This window comes from Pongo pygmaeus, chromosome 15 (genome assembly GCF_028885625.2).
Source record: "Pongo pygmaeus isolate AG05252 chromosome 15, NHGRI_mPonPyg2-v2.0_pri, whole genome shotgun sequence".
Classification (NCBI taxonomy): domain Eukaryota; kingdom Metazoa; phylum Chordata; class Mammalia; order Primates; family Hominidae; genus Pongo; species Pongo pygmaeus.
Window position 1 is genome coordinate 23,631,393 of NC_072388.2, and position 16,281 is coordinate 23,647,673.

The 16,281-nt window shown below is 38.2% G+C and overlaps 1 pseudogene; it reads right to left on the minus strand.

Moving 5' to 3' along the window:
* Nucleotides 1-838: 838 nt before the first annotated feature.
* Nucleotides 839-1,823, minus strand: LOC129012971 (glycerol-3-phosphate acyltransferase 4-like; annotated as a pseudogene).
* Between the last annotated feature and the right edge of the window lie 14,458 nt (nt 1,824-16,281).

A 16,281-nucleotide genomic window follows, 5' to 3' on the forward strand; every position in this document is an offset into this window, starting at 1 on the left:
CAGGGAGACTGAAGAGTAGTGAGAGAGGCTGGAGAAGAGAGTGAAAAGACCACTTACCTGATTTGAAATTGGTGAGATATTCCTTGGGCTGGTTGGTCTGAGGACCAGAGGTTGTAGGTGGATCTCTTCATAGAGTGAGGGCAAGGACAGGGGACCGGTCTCCCGGAGGAGTCCCCCGTCCCAGGTCTTTGGCACCAAATGTCACACGCATCCATATGAAGAGACCACCAAACAGGTTTTGTGTGAGCAATAAAGCTTTTTAATCACCTGGGTGCAGGCGGACTGACTCCGAAAAAAGTCAGCAAAGGGAGATGGGGTGGGGCAGTTTTATAGGGTTCAGGTAGGTAGTGGAAAATTACAGTTAAAGATGGTTGTTCTCTTGTGGGCAGTGTCGGGGGGGTGGTCACAAGGTGCTCGGTGGGGAGCCCCGGAGACTTGTTGTCCAGGAGAAGGAATGTCACAAGGTAGTGTCATCAGTTATGGCAGGAACTGGCCATTTTCAACTTTTGTGGTTCTTCAGTTGCCTCAGGCCATCTGGATGTATACGTGCAGGCTTGGACTCAGAGGCCTGACACCTCCAACAACTTATTGTAAAAGAAACAAGACATCTTATCCTGGGTCGCGACACCCAGCAGCATCCGTTCATACTGCCAAGGGCAGGTAGCACCAGTTGCACAGGGATCCCACTGCGCTTGGCAAAATCCAGAGTCCTGGGATCCAGAGCAGCTCAGGGAACCCTGGATTCTGGAAAGGATGCAGCAGTGGAGGCAGCGGCGGCAACTCCAGCTCCTAGCCTGTGGTCACTCCGCACGGTGGCCCCAGCCAGCTCGAAGCAAGCTCATGAGTGGCTCCTGTCCTCGTGGTTCCTCACAATCATCTTTCTGTATAGCTTCTGTTGCTCCTCCTTGAACATGTCCTTCACCTTCTCCCTCTTCAGGCCCCCATCCCACAGCAGGTCAACAAGTTCTCCCTGCCTGGCGATGGCGGATTTTACCCTATTCACAAATTGGACGGTATCTTCATCTGCCCCTCTGGTCATGGGAGGCAGGTACCACATGCTGCAGACAATGGCCCAGCTGGTCATCATTCATGGCAGGTACGTCAACATCCCTTATTTGCTGCTGTTCCAGAAGCATCATCACTGCCGAATTGATGGTCATACTTGATAGCATCAGGGTAAACTGTGGCTCCAATTTCAAAACTTCCCTTTTTGAACATCATCACCGATGTATTATTGATGCAGGTTCCTTCTGGGAAGATAGGGATAGGCAGCTTGCTTATATCTTGCACTTGTTCAGTCAGTCTCTTAGCCAGCAGGTGGCGATCCTTCACTTCCAACAGCTCAAACCAGATGTGTGGGCAAGTCTTCACCATGGCTCTCTGAATCAAACCTATGAGTCCCCCATGCATTTGACCCACCGTGGCATAATAGCCATCGCTGGCCAAGATGATCACATCGATTGGCGAGGTATGAAGCAAGTATCCTGCCACAGTCGTGCCCACCACTAGAAGGCTGATCCCTGTCAAGGCCAGCGCTATCCTGAGCAGCAGCAGGAAGCAGTACCAAATCAGCTCTGCTAACCTGCACAGGACTGTGAGCTGAAGGGTGATGTACCTGAAGTTATAATTGGCTCTGCTCAGCAGGTTCCAGGACTCCAGTTCTTCTGCTGAGAATCTCTTTGTCACTTCATCATCCATAATGGTCTCCATTCCTTTCCGGCAAAAGTAGAAAATGTCAGAGAGCTGGAACTCTGGAGTGTTGTCCAGAGCCTTACTACTGCCACTTCAATGAATCTCTTTGATTTCTTCTTCTAGTGAAGTGGGATCCTTTGCAATATTTCTGTTGGTGTAGGGCTTGTAAAGCTGGTGCTGCTTCTCCTTGGCTCTTTGCCAGGAGCTGGTTTTTTGAAAAGATTAACAAAATAGATAGACCACTAGCCAGACCAATAAAAAAGAGAAGAGAGAAGAATCAAATAAATACAATAAAAATGATAAAGAGGAGACCACCACTGATCCCACAGAAATACAAACTACCATCAGAGAATACTATAAACACCTCCACACAAATAAACTAGAAAATCTAGAAGAAATGGATATATTCCTGGACACATATGCCCTCCCAAGACTAGACCAGAAAGAAATTGAATCCTTGAATAGACCAATAACAAGTTCTGAAATTGAAGCAGTAATTAATAGCCTACCAACAAAAACAAGCCCATGACCAGACAGATTCACAGCCAAATTCTACCAGAGGTACAAAGAAGAGCTGGTACCATTCCTTCTGAAACTATTTCAAGCAATAGAAAAAGAGGGAATCCTCCATAACTCATTTTATGAGGCCAGCATCATCCTGATACCAAAACCTGGCAAAGACACAACAAAAAAAGAAAATTTTAGGCCAATATCCCTGATGAACATAGATGCAAAAATCTTCAATAAAATACTGGCAAAGAGAATCCAGCAGCACATCAAAAACTTATCCACAACAATCAAGTTGGCTTCATCCCTGGGATGCAAGCCTGGTTCAACATATGCAAATCAATAAATGTAATCCATTACATAAAAAGAATCAACAACAAAAACCACGTGATTATCTCAAGAGATGCAGAAAAGGCCTTCGATAAAATTCAACACCCCTCTTGCTAAAAACTCTCAATAAACTAGGTATTGATGGAATGTATCTCAAAATAAGAGCTATTTATGGCAAACCTACAGCCAATATCATACTGAGTGGGCAAAAGCTGGAAGCATTCCCTTTTAAAACCAGAACAAGACAAGGATGTCCTCTCTTACCACTCATATTTAACATACTATTGGAAGTTCTGACAAGGATAATCAGCAAAAGAAAGAAATAAAGGGTATTCAAATAGGAAGAGAGGAAGTCAAATTGTCTCTGTTTGCAGATGACATGATTGTATATTTAAAAAACCACATCATCTCAGCTCAAAAGCCCTTAAGCTGATAAACAACTTCAGCAAAGTCTCAGGATAAAAAATCAATGTGCAAAAATCACAAGCATTCCTAAACACCAATAACAGACATACAGAGAGCCAAATCATGAGTGAACTCTCATTTACAATTGCTACAAAGAGAGTAAAATACCTAGGAATACAACTTACAAGGTATGCAAAGGACCTCTTCAAGGAGAACTGCAAACCACTGCTCAAGGAAATAAGAGAGAACACAAACAAATGGAAAAACCCTCCATGCTCATGGCTAGGAAGAATCAATATTGTGAAAATGGCCATACTGCCCAAAGTAATTGATAGATTCAATCCTATCCCCATCAAGCTAACATTGACTTTCTTCACAGAATTAGAAAACAACTACTTTGAATTTCATATGGAACAAAAAAGAGCCTGCATTGCCAAGACAATCATAAGCAGAAAGAACAAAGCTGGAAGCATCACGCTACCTGACTTCAAACTATACTACAAGGCTACAGTAACCAAACAGCATGGTACTGGTACCAAAACAGATATAGAGACCAATGGAACAGAACAGAGGCCTTAGAAATAATGCCACACATCTACAATCATCTGATCTTTGACAAACCTGATAAAAACAGACAATGGAGAAGGATTCCCTATTTAATAAATGGTGTTGGGAAAACTGGCTAGCCATATGCAGAAAACTGAAACTGGACCCCTTCCTTCCACCTTCCACAAAAATTAACTCAACATAGATTAAAGACTTATATGTAAGACCTAAAACCATAAAAACCCTGTAAGAAAACCTAGGCAATATCATTCAAGACATAGGCATGGGCAAAGACTTCATGACTAAAACACCAAAAGCAATGGCAACAAAAGTCAAAATTGACAAATGAGATCTAATTAAACAAAAGAGCTTCTGCACAGCAAAAGAAACTATCATCTGAGTGAACAGGCAACCTACAGAATGGGAGAAAATTTTTGCAAACTATCCATCTGACAAAGGGCTAATATCCAGGATCTACAAAGAACTTAACCAAATTTACAATAAAAAAAAACTCATCAAAAAGTGGTTGAAAGATATGAAGAGACACTTCTGAAAAGAAGACATTTATGTGGCCAACAAACATATTAAAAAAAGCCTTGATTCTCTTCTAGGGTTTTCATAGTTTTGGGTTTTACATTTAAATCTTTAATCCATCTTGAGTTGTACATGGTGTAAGGAAAGGGTCCAGTTTCAATTTTGTGCATCTACCTAGCCAGCTTTCCCAGCACCGTTTATTAAATAGAGAATCCTTTCTGCATTGCTTGGTTTTATCAGATTTGTCAAAGATTAGATGATTGTAGGTGTGTGGTCTTATTTCTGGGTTCTCTATTCTTTTCCATTGGTCTGTGTGTCTGTTTTCATGCCAGGACCATGCTGTTTTGGTTATTATTGCCTTGTAGTATAGTTTGAAGTCTGGTAGCTTGATGCCTCCAGCTTTGTTCTTTTCGCTTAGGATTGTCTTGGCTATTTGGGCTCATTTTTGGTTCTATATGAATTAAAATTTTTTTTTCTAATTCTGTGAAGAATGCTAATGGTAATTTAATGGGAATAGCATCAAATCTATAAATTGCTTTGGGCAGTATGGCCATTTTCATGATGTTTATTCTTCCATGATGTTGAACTTCCTGAGCATGGAATGTTTTTCTATTAGTTTGTGTCCTCTGAGATTTCTATGAGCAGTGGTTTGTAGTTCTCTTTGAAGAGGTCCTTCACTTGCCCTGTTAGCTGTATTCCTAGGTATTTTATTCTTTTTGTGGCAATTGTAAATGGAACTTCATTCACAATTTGGCTTTCTGCTTGCCTGTTGTTGATGTATATGAATGCTATAGATTTTGTATCCTGAGACTTTGCTGAAGTTGCTTATCAGCTTAAGAAAGTTTTGGGCTGAAAGGATGGGGTTTTCTAGATGTAGGATCATGTCATCTGCAAATAAAGACAGTTTGACTTCCTCTCTTCTTATTTAAATATTATTTATTTCTTTTTCTTGCCTGATTGCCCTGGCAAGAACTTCCAATACTGTGTTGAATAGGAGTGGTAAAAGAGGGCATCCTTGTCTCGTGCCAGTTTTCAAGGGCCATGCTTCCAGCTTTTGCCTTTTCAGTATAATATTGGCTGTGGGTTTGTCATATATGGCTCTTATTAGTTTGCAGTATGTTCCTTCAATACCTAGCTTATTTAGAGTTTTTAACATGAATTTTATTGAAGGCCTTTTCTGCATCTATTGAGATAGTCATGTGGTTTTTATCTTTAGTCCTGTTTAAGTTATGAATCATTTATTGATTTGCATATGTTGAACCAGCCTTGGGGATGAAGCCCACTTGATCATAGTAGTTAAGCTTTTTGATATCTGGTGGATTTGGTTTGCCAGTATTTTACTGGGAATGTTTGCATCGATGTTCATCAGGGTCTTTGCCTGAAGTTTCCTTTTTTTGTTGTATCTTTGCCAGGGTTTGTTCAGGATGATGCTGGTTTCATTGAATGAGTTAGGGAGGCATCCCTCCTTTTTAATTTTTTTGGAATAGTTTTTGTAGAAATGGTATCAGCAATTTGTACCTCTGGTAGAATTTAGCTGCGAATCTGTCTGGCCCTGGAGTTTTTTTGTTTGGTAGGCTATTTATTACTGAATGGCTGCTTTCAATAGCAGAGTCGAGTAGTTGCAACAGAGATGCAAAGACAGTATGGCTCACGAAGCCTAAAGTATTTATTTTCTGGCCTCTGATCACATTCCATTTTCATGTATAGTGATCAAGTACATAGAATAGGTGCCAAATACTTGCTTGGAATTTTATAAGGTTTTCCTCTGGTCCACAATGGAAATGAAATATAATAAAGCAAAATAAAATTAATTTTAAAAACAAAATGTTTGATCTGTATAATATTGAATAAGACAAAATTTTTGGATGGTTTTATTTTTATTTCTATCTGGACACTTGTGCACCAGTAGCTCTGGGATGCCATGTGACTTGATGTGAAATTTGAAGATCCAATAACAATGTTCCTTATTGTTAATAATGAACATAGTCTCTCCTCTTATGCATGAGAGCCATTACTTTACAATATTTTTGATTCCTGTTGTATTCTCAATTGCTTTAGCCTTAAATGCATGGATGATCTCATAGGTAAACTAACAAAACCGAGAGATCCTTTTGCATGTTGGATTATAAATTCGATGCAGAACATATCAATTGTGCCTCTTGTCCAAATTAAAATAAGCATGAAGAATACAGAGGAAACAATTAAAAAAATTGAATGCTGAGAAAATAGTTGATATTTATACCCCCAATCAATGACATCATTCAACTAAAATTATAAATCCACAGTCACACAACAAATGTCTGCTATGAGTTATCTCCTTTGGCAGAAGCATTATAGAGCTATTTAAGAACTTCACTCAGATGTATAATTTGTATATCTTTGAAAAAGTGTGGTATTTATTTTCATTGTATTCTCACAGCCTACCCATGTGATTATGCATTATGATTATTCTCCTTTTTGGAGCCTTCTCAAAATTTACAAAATTAATGTGGTGTATCCTTCATCACCATTTTCTAAAAATGGAGTATTTTCAATCAATGGACCTAGCCAAACAAATAGCCTTATATTCTTTGACATTTTTTAAATCATGGCAGAACTGAGTGCTTTATTTTTTTCTTTTGATTTAAACAAACAAAACAGAAAAAAAGAAAAAAAACGAAAAAAACCACCTGTCAACAAAAGTAATTAGGATGTCAAAAATAAAAGCTTTATTCATAATCATTACAGAAATGCTGAGGGGTGTTTAATTTAGAAGTCAGATATTTTGAAATGAAAAATCTTAGCATTTTGTGTAAATTCATACTTGCCTTGTGATTTTCCATTTATCTCTTTCCCTCTTGTGTTTGAGTCATAGAAGAACTACATGAGCTATCAGGCATTTCTTTCTGAGGCTTTTTTTTTTTAAATTGATTTGCTCTTCTTTTGGGTAAATAGGTCTAGAAATGAAAGGATCTAAGAAAAGAAATATTAGATTCAAGAAAAATACTGTTAAAAACTGAGTTAATATTTGAAATGTATTGCAAGTACAATTTGGAATTGGTCTTAATCCTCCAGTTGTTGCCTCCTGTTCAGCTCTGCCTGGGCAGGCTGGCCTTCGTTTGTTTAGAGACTGGCATGATGGATGAGCTGGTGCTAGGCCAATGTGTTTAAGTAAAACCTGGGAGTTCCTGGGTTAGCGGAACACAATTCATGTAAAGCCTTGGGAACATCCAGCAGCTGTATTGCTATTTGCCTTATCAAGGAGACTGATTGACCCAAATCACATCCAATTTTTATTTTTGAAAGAGGAAAAGAAATAATTTGAGGGCATTCTCCCAAACTTTGAACTTGATTCTCATTCAAGCAGAAAACTTTGAATTTCTTTCTAGAAAATAGCAACAGAAACACATGAAGAATTTATGGTGAGGAATACTCTAGGCTCCAAACTCGTTACAGATTTTCCCATCTGGCCTGAAATGACAAATAGAATTACCTACATTTCACAGGCAAGAAAATAGAAGTAAGGAGAGAATAAATGATTTGGGAAAATTGGAAAGGAAGGAAATCAAGCTTCAGTTTTCTGGCATTCTTTTATCTGCCCTAGAATAGTAAACTTTCAATTGTTTGAAGATATTGTTTTGTTTTTGCTTACACAGTCCAGATGCTACAGAATACATACATTTTACAACATCCTCATGTGGACATCTAGTCAATGGTTAAAAACCTGTAGTGGGGAAACCCACTTAATTTTGGTATGCTTTTGACTATAAGAAGATTCCTCTTCAGATTAACTATGACTTCCCTCTTTTATCTTCCATTCACTTCTTCTAATAGTTCTACTCTTTGGAGTCATATGGAACAAATCTAACATCTGTGTTACATCGAAGCCATTCAAATATTTGAAGATAGTAATCACACTGTCTTTGGATTAAAATGTCTTATGTCCTTTGATGTTTCTTCAACAAGTGTGGTTTTAAGGCCCATCCTTACTCTGATCTATCTTGTAGGTTTAGTTTTTTTCTTCTAACTAAAATCCGTTAAAATAATGCAAAGCCTAAAACAAAAATGCAATAATTTAGCTATTATCTGATCATGAAAGAGTTGACATAAACTCCTTCATTCTAGATTGTGTGCTTCTGTGAATTTAGCCTAGGATCACTTTTTTTTTTGAAGCCTCACATTGCTTAAACTCAGCTTATTGTAAATTAGAATCCTTAAGACCTTATATATAATGTTGCTGTGTGATATATTACCTCATCTTTTCAGGTAGGGTTGCTTTTCTAGTCTAAAATGCACCTACACTTATTTCTGTTAAATTTAATCTTATTAAAACCAATGTTTCAGTTCAGTCTAACAGACATTTTGGAAGCTATTTTGTTTTTATATTTTAGAGGCAGGGTCACAGTATGTTGCTTAGGCTGGAGGGCAGTGGCTATGCAGATGTGCAGCCATAGAGCATTGCAGCCTTGAACTCCTGGGCTCAAGGGATCCTCCTGCTATGGTTTGGATATTTGGCCCCTCTAAATATCATGCCATAATTTGATCTGCAATGTTGAAGGTGGGACTGAATGGGGGGTATTTGGGTCATAGCGGGAGATCCCACATGGATAGATTAATGCCCTTCTTGGGGAAGGGGGAGTGAATGGATCTATTAGTTCCCACTAGATTTCCCCTGAGAATTGGTTGTTGAAAAGAGCCTGACCCTCTTCCTTTCTGTCTTGCCATGTGATCTGTATATATCAGCTCTCCTTCTCCCTCTGCTACAAGTGGAAGCAGCCTTAGGCTCTCACCAGAATCAAATGCTGGTTTCATGATTCTTATACAGTCAGCAGAACCATGAGCCAAATAAACCTCTTTTCTTTTTAAATCACCGAACCTCAGGTATTCTCTTATAATCACACAAACAGGCTAAAACACTCCCATCTTAGCCTTCTGGGTAGTTCGGACCACAGGCCTGTGCCATCATACCCAGCTAAATTTTGCAGTTTGATTGTAATATCTAGCATGCACTTTATCCATTTTGAGCCTTGTGTTATCTGCAAATGTGATGACCATGCCCTCTATGTCACCATCCAAGACTTTGGAAATCATTTTGCATGCTACACAACTAAGGGAAAATGCTCTCCTTCCTAATGTGTATCATTTGCTTAGTACCATTTTAGTCTGGATATTTAAAAATTGTAATTCTCCATCTAAAATGCCCTTATTTCCAAGTCCAAATCTCTTAATCTTTTGTTAAGGCCATTGTTAGTGACCTCATTAAATCCCTTGCTAAAGTCCAGGCATATTATGCTTATGTTTGCTATGTAAGATTATTTAATCTAATAATTCTTTTTAAGAAAGAAATTAGATGCATCAGCCATAACTTGTTGATAATGAACCTAAATTGAGTCTGGTAGTCCTAACTCTAGTGAAACTTTTTGGTGAGTGAAATGTAGTAAAGACTCAGTGAAATGCATTAGTCATGGCTCAAATATGACCTGAAGCTTTGAGCTTTCATGGATTATTCAACCAACTACTAAAATATTTTATTTTATATGCTTTGAATCAGGAGAAAATTAAGCTAATAATACAAGTATTTTGAAATAATTTCAGCGAGTAGCTCACAAATTTTCTGGGTATTGAAATGCTATATTCCAATTATCCAGAAATATAATATCAAGATCTGGATCAGAATTTATTTATACCGAAGAGTCACACATCCATTAAGAAAGAACAGACTGATTAAATCTAGGAAATCTATCTCACCCATAAGAAGTTTGTCAAATAAGTTTTTGAAAAGAATAAGAGGAAATATATTAATTAGCCAGAGAAGGATTCCTACTGTGTCTGGAGTTGGTTCCTTCCAGTGAGTTCGTGGTCTCGCTGACTTCAAGAATGGAGCTGCAGACCTTCGCAGTGAGTGTTACAGCTCTTAAAGACGGCATGGACCCAAAGAGTGAGCAGTAGCAAGATTTATTGTGGAGAGCGAAAGAACAAAGCTTCCACAGCGTGCAAAGGGACCTGAGCAGGTTGCAGCTGCTGGCTGGGGTGGTCAGCTTTTATTCCCTTGTTTGTCCCCACCCACATCCTACTGATTGGTCCATTTTACAGAGTGCTGCTTCGTCCATTTTACAGAGCACTGATTGGTCCATTTTACAGGGTGCTGATTGGTCCATTTTACAAACCTCTAGCTAGACACAGAGTGCTGATTGGCGCATTTTTAAACCTCTAGCTAGCCACAGAGCACTGATTGGTACATTTTACAATCCTAGCTACAAAGTGCTGATTGGTGCATTTTACAATTCTCTTGTAAGACAGAAAAGTTCTCCAAGTCCCTACCTGACCCAGAAGTCCAGCTGGCTTCACCTCTCACTATTATCATCAGCCTTTACATTTCCAAAGGTATGGGGGGATTACTGTCTTTATTTATTTAGATTTTCTTTGCTTATTTTCCTCTGACTCGGCAGATGATTGCTCTGTTCTAGCAAACGTGTACGTCTTGAACTATCAACGAAAAACAAAGAGCATATGAATTTTGGAACAATTCTTAGATGTCATGAAGTTCAATTTTCATCTAGGTGGCATCTTTCTCTATGATATTCTTGACAGATGGACAGTCAGTCTTTACCTGAATGCCTGATTGATATAGTTTGGATGTGTGTCCCCACCCACATCTCATATTGAAATGCAATCCCCAATGTTGGAGGTGGGGCCTGGTGGAAGATGATTGGATTATGGGGGCAGATTTCTCATGAATGTTTTAGCACCATCCCCCTTTGTACTGTCCTCGTAATAGTAAGTTCTCTTGAGATCTAGTTGTTTAAAAGTGTGTAGCACCTTCTCACGCTCTTATCCCTGCTCTGGTCGTGTAATGTGTCTGCTCCTTCTGCCATGATTGAATGTTTTCTGAGGCCTCCCCAGAAGCCGAGCAGATGCCAGCATCATGCTTCCTATACAGACTGCAGAACTGTGAGCCAATTAAACCTCTTTCACTTATAAATTCCCCCTTCTCAGGTATTTCTTTATTGCAATGCAAGAACAGCCTGATACACTCATGTAACAGGGAACTCATTATCAATAAAGAAACTACTCTAAACATTAAAAAGTTTAAAAGTTTTAAGTATTAAAGTTTTTTAAAATATTATTTAGAAAATATACCTTCCCGTGGCTTTCAGCTTTTACTCTGGGTCTTGTCTTTTGTGTGAAAATAGAATAAGGGTAGTCTTTCCTCTACCTGGCAGCTCTTCAGATTTTCAAGGTGACTATCTAATTTAAAAAATTGTTTGATATTCCAATACGAACCGTAGATCTTTTCCCTCTGCCTAGGCCAAGGACAAGGGAGAAGTGGTGACATGAAACTCCCATGGGAAGGCATAGCCATAAGATGGTTAAATTGAAATCAAAGGACTTGCCATCTACTCTAAGTTCTCATTTTAAATATTATTTGAGAGTCTCTCATATCTATGCCTCAGCTTCACCATCTGTAAAATGAGACCCATGATATTTTCCTAAATATAGAAGAATGCTATTGAGATGTAATGAGAGAATAAATGTTAAAGATCTGTATAAAGATCACATATTTTGTAAATATAAACACTTAAGACTTTAGAGGAAAAAAATATGCAACAGAAGAAGGTATATCTGCACCTCTGGTCAGTCATCAGCATTCTCTGTCCCCACTTTTTTTTTTTTTTTTTTTGCTTTCTCAATGCCTGGTACAAAGGATTTGTTTTCTCTGACTCTCTCTTTCCTAAACGTGACTCCTCCCTTATTCTTTTCATCGACGAGTATCCTTCATTCAGTTTCTCTTTGACTCTCAGGCTAGATCCTGAAAGCCCTTCTTTTAATTGCTCTACTCTTTGTCCACTTATCCCTAATCAACTGTCACATTTTTATTAGGAAAATAATTTTTAATATTTCAAATCCTAACTACTATTCTGTCTAGTTCTATTCTGCTTCATTATAATTTCAATGTTCACAAATACATTAAATCCCTAATTAAAATGAAATAAAATACAAGCTTCTTTTGGGTTTGCCATATATCACCTTATTCTTTCTTCTCTTCAAACCGCTAACTCCTGCTTTATAATCCTTGCTCCAAATCCTCCTTTTATATTACAAAAAAAAAAAAAAATCAAATACCTAGGCCTCCTCCTGCTAAGACCTTATTTCTAGTTTTTTAGCCTCTGTAACTCCTCAATACCTAGCTCCATTTCCAATTTAAATCAGTCTTTCTATAAGAATAATTCTGCACTCATCTTTTAATCTGCATACTATGAATACAACCAAAGGGGTTTAAAAAATAAAAACCAAAATGCTTTTAGAATTGGTGGAGAAAAGTGACTGTATGTTGGGGATTCTGAATCTTTTTGTTTAAGAAATGCCAAATCTGGGTACCTGGGTGTAACATTTGGGATGACCCCAAGTTATCCAGGTCTTACTTACTATAGTCACTTCAAAGGAAGAAACAAAGGCCAAGGAAAAAAGGAAAAGTGTGCGTCCTAGCAAACAGTATATTTTTCCTCCCATAATATCATTACTTGTGATGGTAATCACATTGCTCCAAAAAGAAAACAGATTTCCATTTTATTTTATGGTCCTAATGAATAGATCTCCATTTATGCTGCCACAAAGTCGTTTCAGGGTATGGGCTCTTCTTTTTCAGAGTAGTTAGAATAATGGATGATCTTTTCTGCAATTACTCGGGTGTAATTAAATCTGTGGATTTTGCTGACTACTCTAACAGTTGAGCACTGAAGCTTATTCCTGGAGGTTTATTATATCAATTGAATGTCAACTCTCCTGCCTAGCTATGCCCCTATAGATGGGTTTATGAATTTATGGTTCATAGTACCCTTTTCAGAACATACTGAGTACAGCTGAGATGAATGAGGAAGGAAAGGGGAAGCGTATTTCTACGGAGATGTACTCTAGTTGTACTTTTCTTATGTCTGGGTAAGGCAGAGACCTGAAGAGGTTTTATGTGAGATGAATCTGCTTAGATAGACTGAAAACAGGTGCTCCTCTAAGGGGAAATAGAACATCTGTCTGACGAAAAGCCACATGATGTAGAAACTTTGTCCCATTCATTTTTGTATAACTGATACCTAGCATGGAGATTGGCATTTAGAAGGTTCTCAATAAGCAATGATTGACCTGAGCATGGCCTGGGATAAATCACACTGAAATAGAATCTTGGTCCTTACGTAATCTAGAGCTAAGGCCAACAAGAATATTTCCCTTCTGACTTTGTCCTGGTGTCTATTTTAACAACCAGATGATTATTCAACATATTGATGAACACTATGCAAATATTAATTTGCATAAATTTAATGTTCAATTTCTATTTTCATAACATCATAGGATTAGAAGATTTCATGACCCTCTCTATTTGGGTATGAGTGTTCCTACCTGATATAGATGACGTTTTCTATTGTAGCCTTGAAAAGTTTCCTTGCATTGATACCCACAGTAGCAGTAAATATTTTTAATAGTTGTACAATTATTCCAAATATCTAATTCAAATCTTTTAATATGCATCAAAGCCATTCTTTTTTTTTCTTCTTCCCTCAGTAGAAAATCTTTCTCTTCATATAGAACACCTGCAAATATTTTTTGCTAGAAATTAGACTGTTGTCTAAAAGCCTTGTCACTTCTCTCCCCAGCTTCTTGGAGATGAACAACAATCCAAAAGCAGAAGGGAAGATAATTAGAAATTGAGGGTAGGAAAGAGGAAGAGAGAAGAAATAATGACTTTCAGAGGACTTTCTCTCCCTAAGAACAAAATGAAAAGGAACACCTAAAATACTCCGCATGTGGTACTTTTATCTCTGCTTTCTTACCTTGGGCCCTGTGATTCTTATTAAGAATAGTGATTGTCCTATATGTCCAGCTTCCTCTATTTATGAGGTAACAGAATTAATTTCTTCCTCAAGTCCCATTACTGGCATTGCTTTCTTCTTGAACAAAGCTGAGTTCTGCACCAATGCTGAGTCTTCTCATTTTGTAAAATATTTATGGTCATAATCCACAGTCATATAGGATAGTGGTCCTATAAGATTACAATACTGTATTTTTACTACACCTTTTCTATGCTTAGTTTTGTTTAGATACACAAATACTTACCATTATGTTACAGTTGCCTATAGTATTCAGGACAGTAGCATGCCATGCAAGTTTATAGCCTAGGAGCAATAGGCTACACTGTATAGCCTAGGTGAATTGTAGGCTATGCCATCTAGTTTTGTGTAAATGTACTCTTTGATGTTGCCTCAATGATGACATCACCTAACAGTGCATTTATCAGAAGTGCCCCCATCAATACACATGACTGTATTTGGTCTTCTTCCTAATTTCCTGATATATGATTACTAAAACCTTAAAATCTCCTGAGTTATAAGTGCATCTTTTTTATGCTAATGATATGACTGGTGGCTGGTGACCCCTAGATAGCTTCAGGATGGGGGCTGGTCACTAGAAAGACCCAAGGGTGATTAGAGAGAGTTGGGACTTTCAACCCCACCCTCCAACTTCCAGGGAGAGGAGGGAGGCTGTAGGTCACATTGATCACCAATGGCAAATAATTTGATCAATCATGTCTACATAATGAAACCTCCTTAAAAACTCAAGAGAGCTCAGAGAGCTTTCATATAGCTGTACAATGGAGGTTCCTGGAGGGTAGTGCACCAGGAGAGGATGTGGAAACTCTGCACCCTTTCTCCCATACCTTACCCTAGGCACCTCTTTCATCTGGCAATTCATCTGTATCCTTTGTAATATGCTTTATAATAAATGGAGGAACATAAGTAAGTGTTTCCCTGAGTTCTGTGAGCTGTTCTTACAAATTAATTGAACCCAAGGAGGGGGTTATGGGAACCCCAACTTCTAGCCAGTCAGTCGGAAGCACAGGCCACAACCTGTGCTTGCAATTGGCATCAGAAGTTGGGGGCAGTGGTGTGGGACTGAGCTCTCAACCGGTAGGATCTGACACTATCTCCAGGTAAATAGTGTCAGTATGGAATTAAATTACAGGATCGTAGCTGGTGTGCATTGCATAATTGTTTGCTTGGTGTTTGGGGAAAAAATCCCCACACATTTAGTCACAGAAGCATTCTGTGTTGAAAGAGTGTAGTAGGAGAAACAGTTTGTTTTTTCCAGTCATACCTAAATAGTCTAAAAAATAGGACAGAGAACACTAGAAGTGTACTTCCACATTACTACAACATATATATCTTGACCACTGGCTTATCTCCAGTTGTTATCTTGCCAATTTCCAATTGCTTGCTGATTTTCTATTACTGAGTAGAACTCAGTAGACAAAAGTGACTATTCTTCAGTTTGATTCATTTTTAAGGTTTAAATTTTAACTCCCACGTTTTTGCCATGGTGATCTAAGAATTTGACAAAATTTAGAAATAGCACTTGCTTGCTCCAATAATGAGTTCTCAAGAGAAAGCTAACTTGTTCTTTCTTTGCTGGGCTTAATATCTATTCCTAGGTTACTTATGAAAGAGGAATGAAAGTAAGGACTATGGATGCGATATTTTATTGGCTATTCTCAGGTTTCATTTTGAGGTAAGTAAGTAGAAATCTAGTATGGTAAATAATAGAGAAAATTTGAGCTTTGTGCCAGGAGAGACTTCTTTCTTAGTACCAATTAGCTGCATTTTCTTTTTTCATCCCTTCTAGAAGGTATGAGTTTAAGTAGGTGTCTGACAAGCCTCTTTGGTAAGATCCTTCTTTTAGTTCAAAATTTATAGAAGTAATCATAACTTTTTATTGTCCCTACATTACAGTGGGAATATGGGAAAGGTCCAGAAAAGTAGTGCTATCGAAAGAACCATGATATAGCAAAGTGAGGGCATGGTAAACCAAAGTGAGGCTATTTACATATGGTACTATGGGTGCAAATGTTATTGGTGACCAAGTGTAGTCTCTGGGGCTGGGGTTCTCAAAGCATGGTGCTTGGGTCAGCAGCATTAGCAACTCCAGGGAGGTTATTCAAAATACAAATCTCTTTTCCTATCCTAAAAATACTGTCCCAGTAACTCTGAGGGTAAGGTAATTCTGATGTGAGCTTAAGTTTGAGAACCACTGGTCTGGTGCAAGAAAGAGTGTTTGCGTCATGTAGATTTAAATAACATTTCATCACTTGCAGTCTACACAAGCTTGAGTAGATAACAAGACCTCTGGATCCTCAGTTTCCTTACCAATGAAAGGGGATAATAACACCTCCTTTTTAGAGTTGTTGTGATGATTATAGAGCTAGGTAAAGATAAACATTTTATTTAGTACTTCTTGTATACC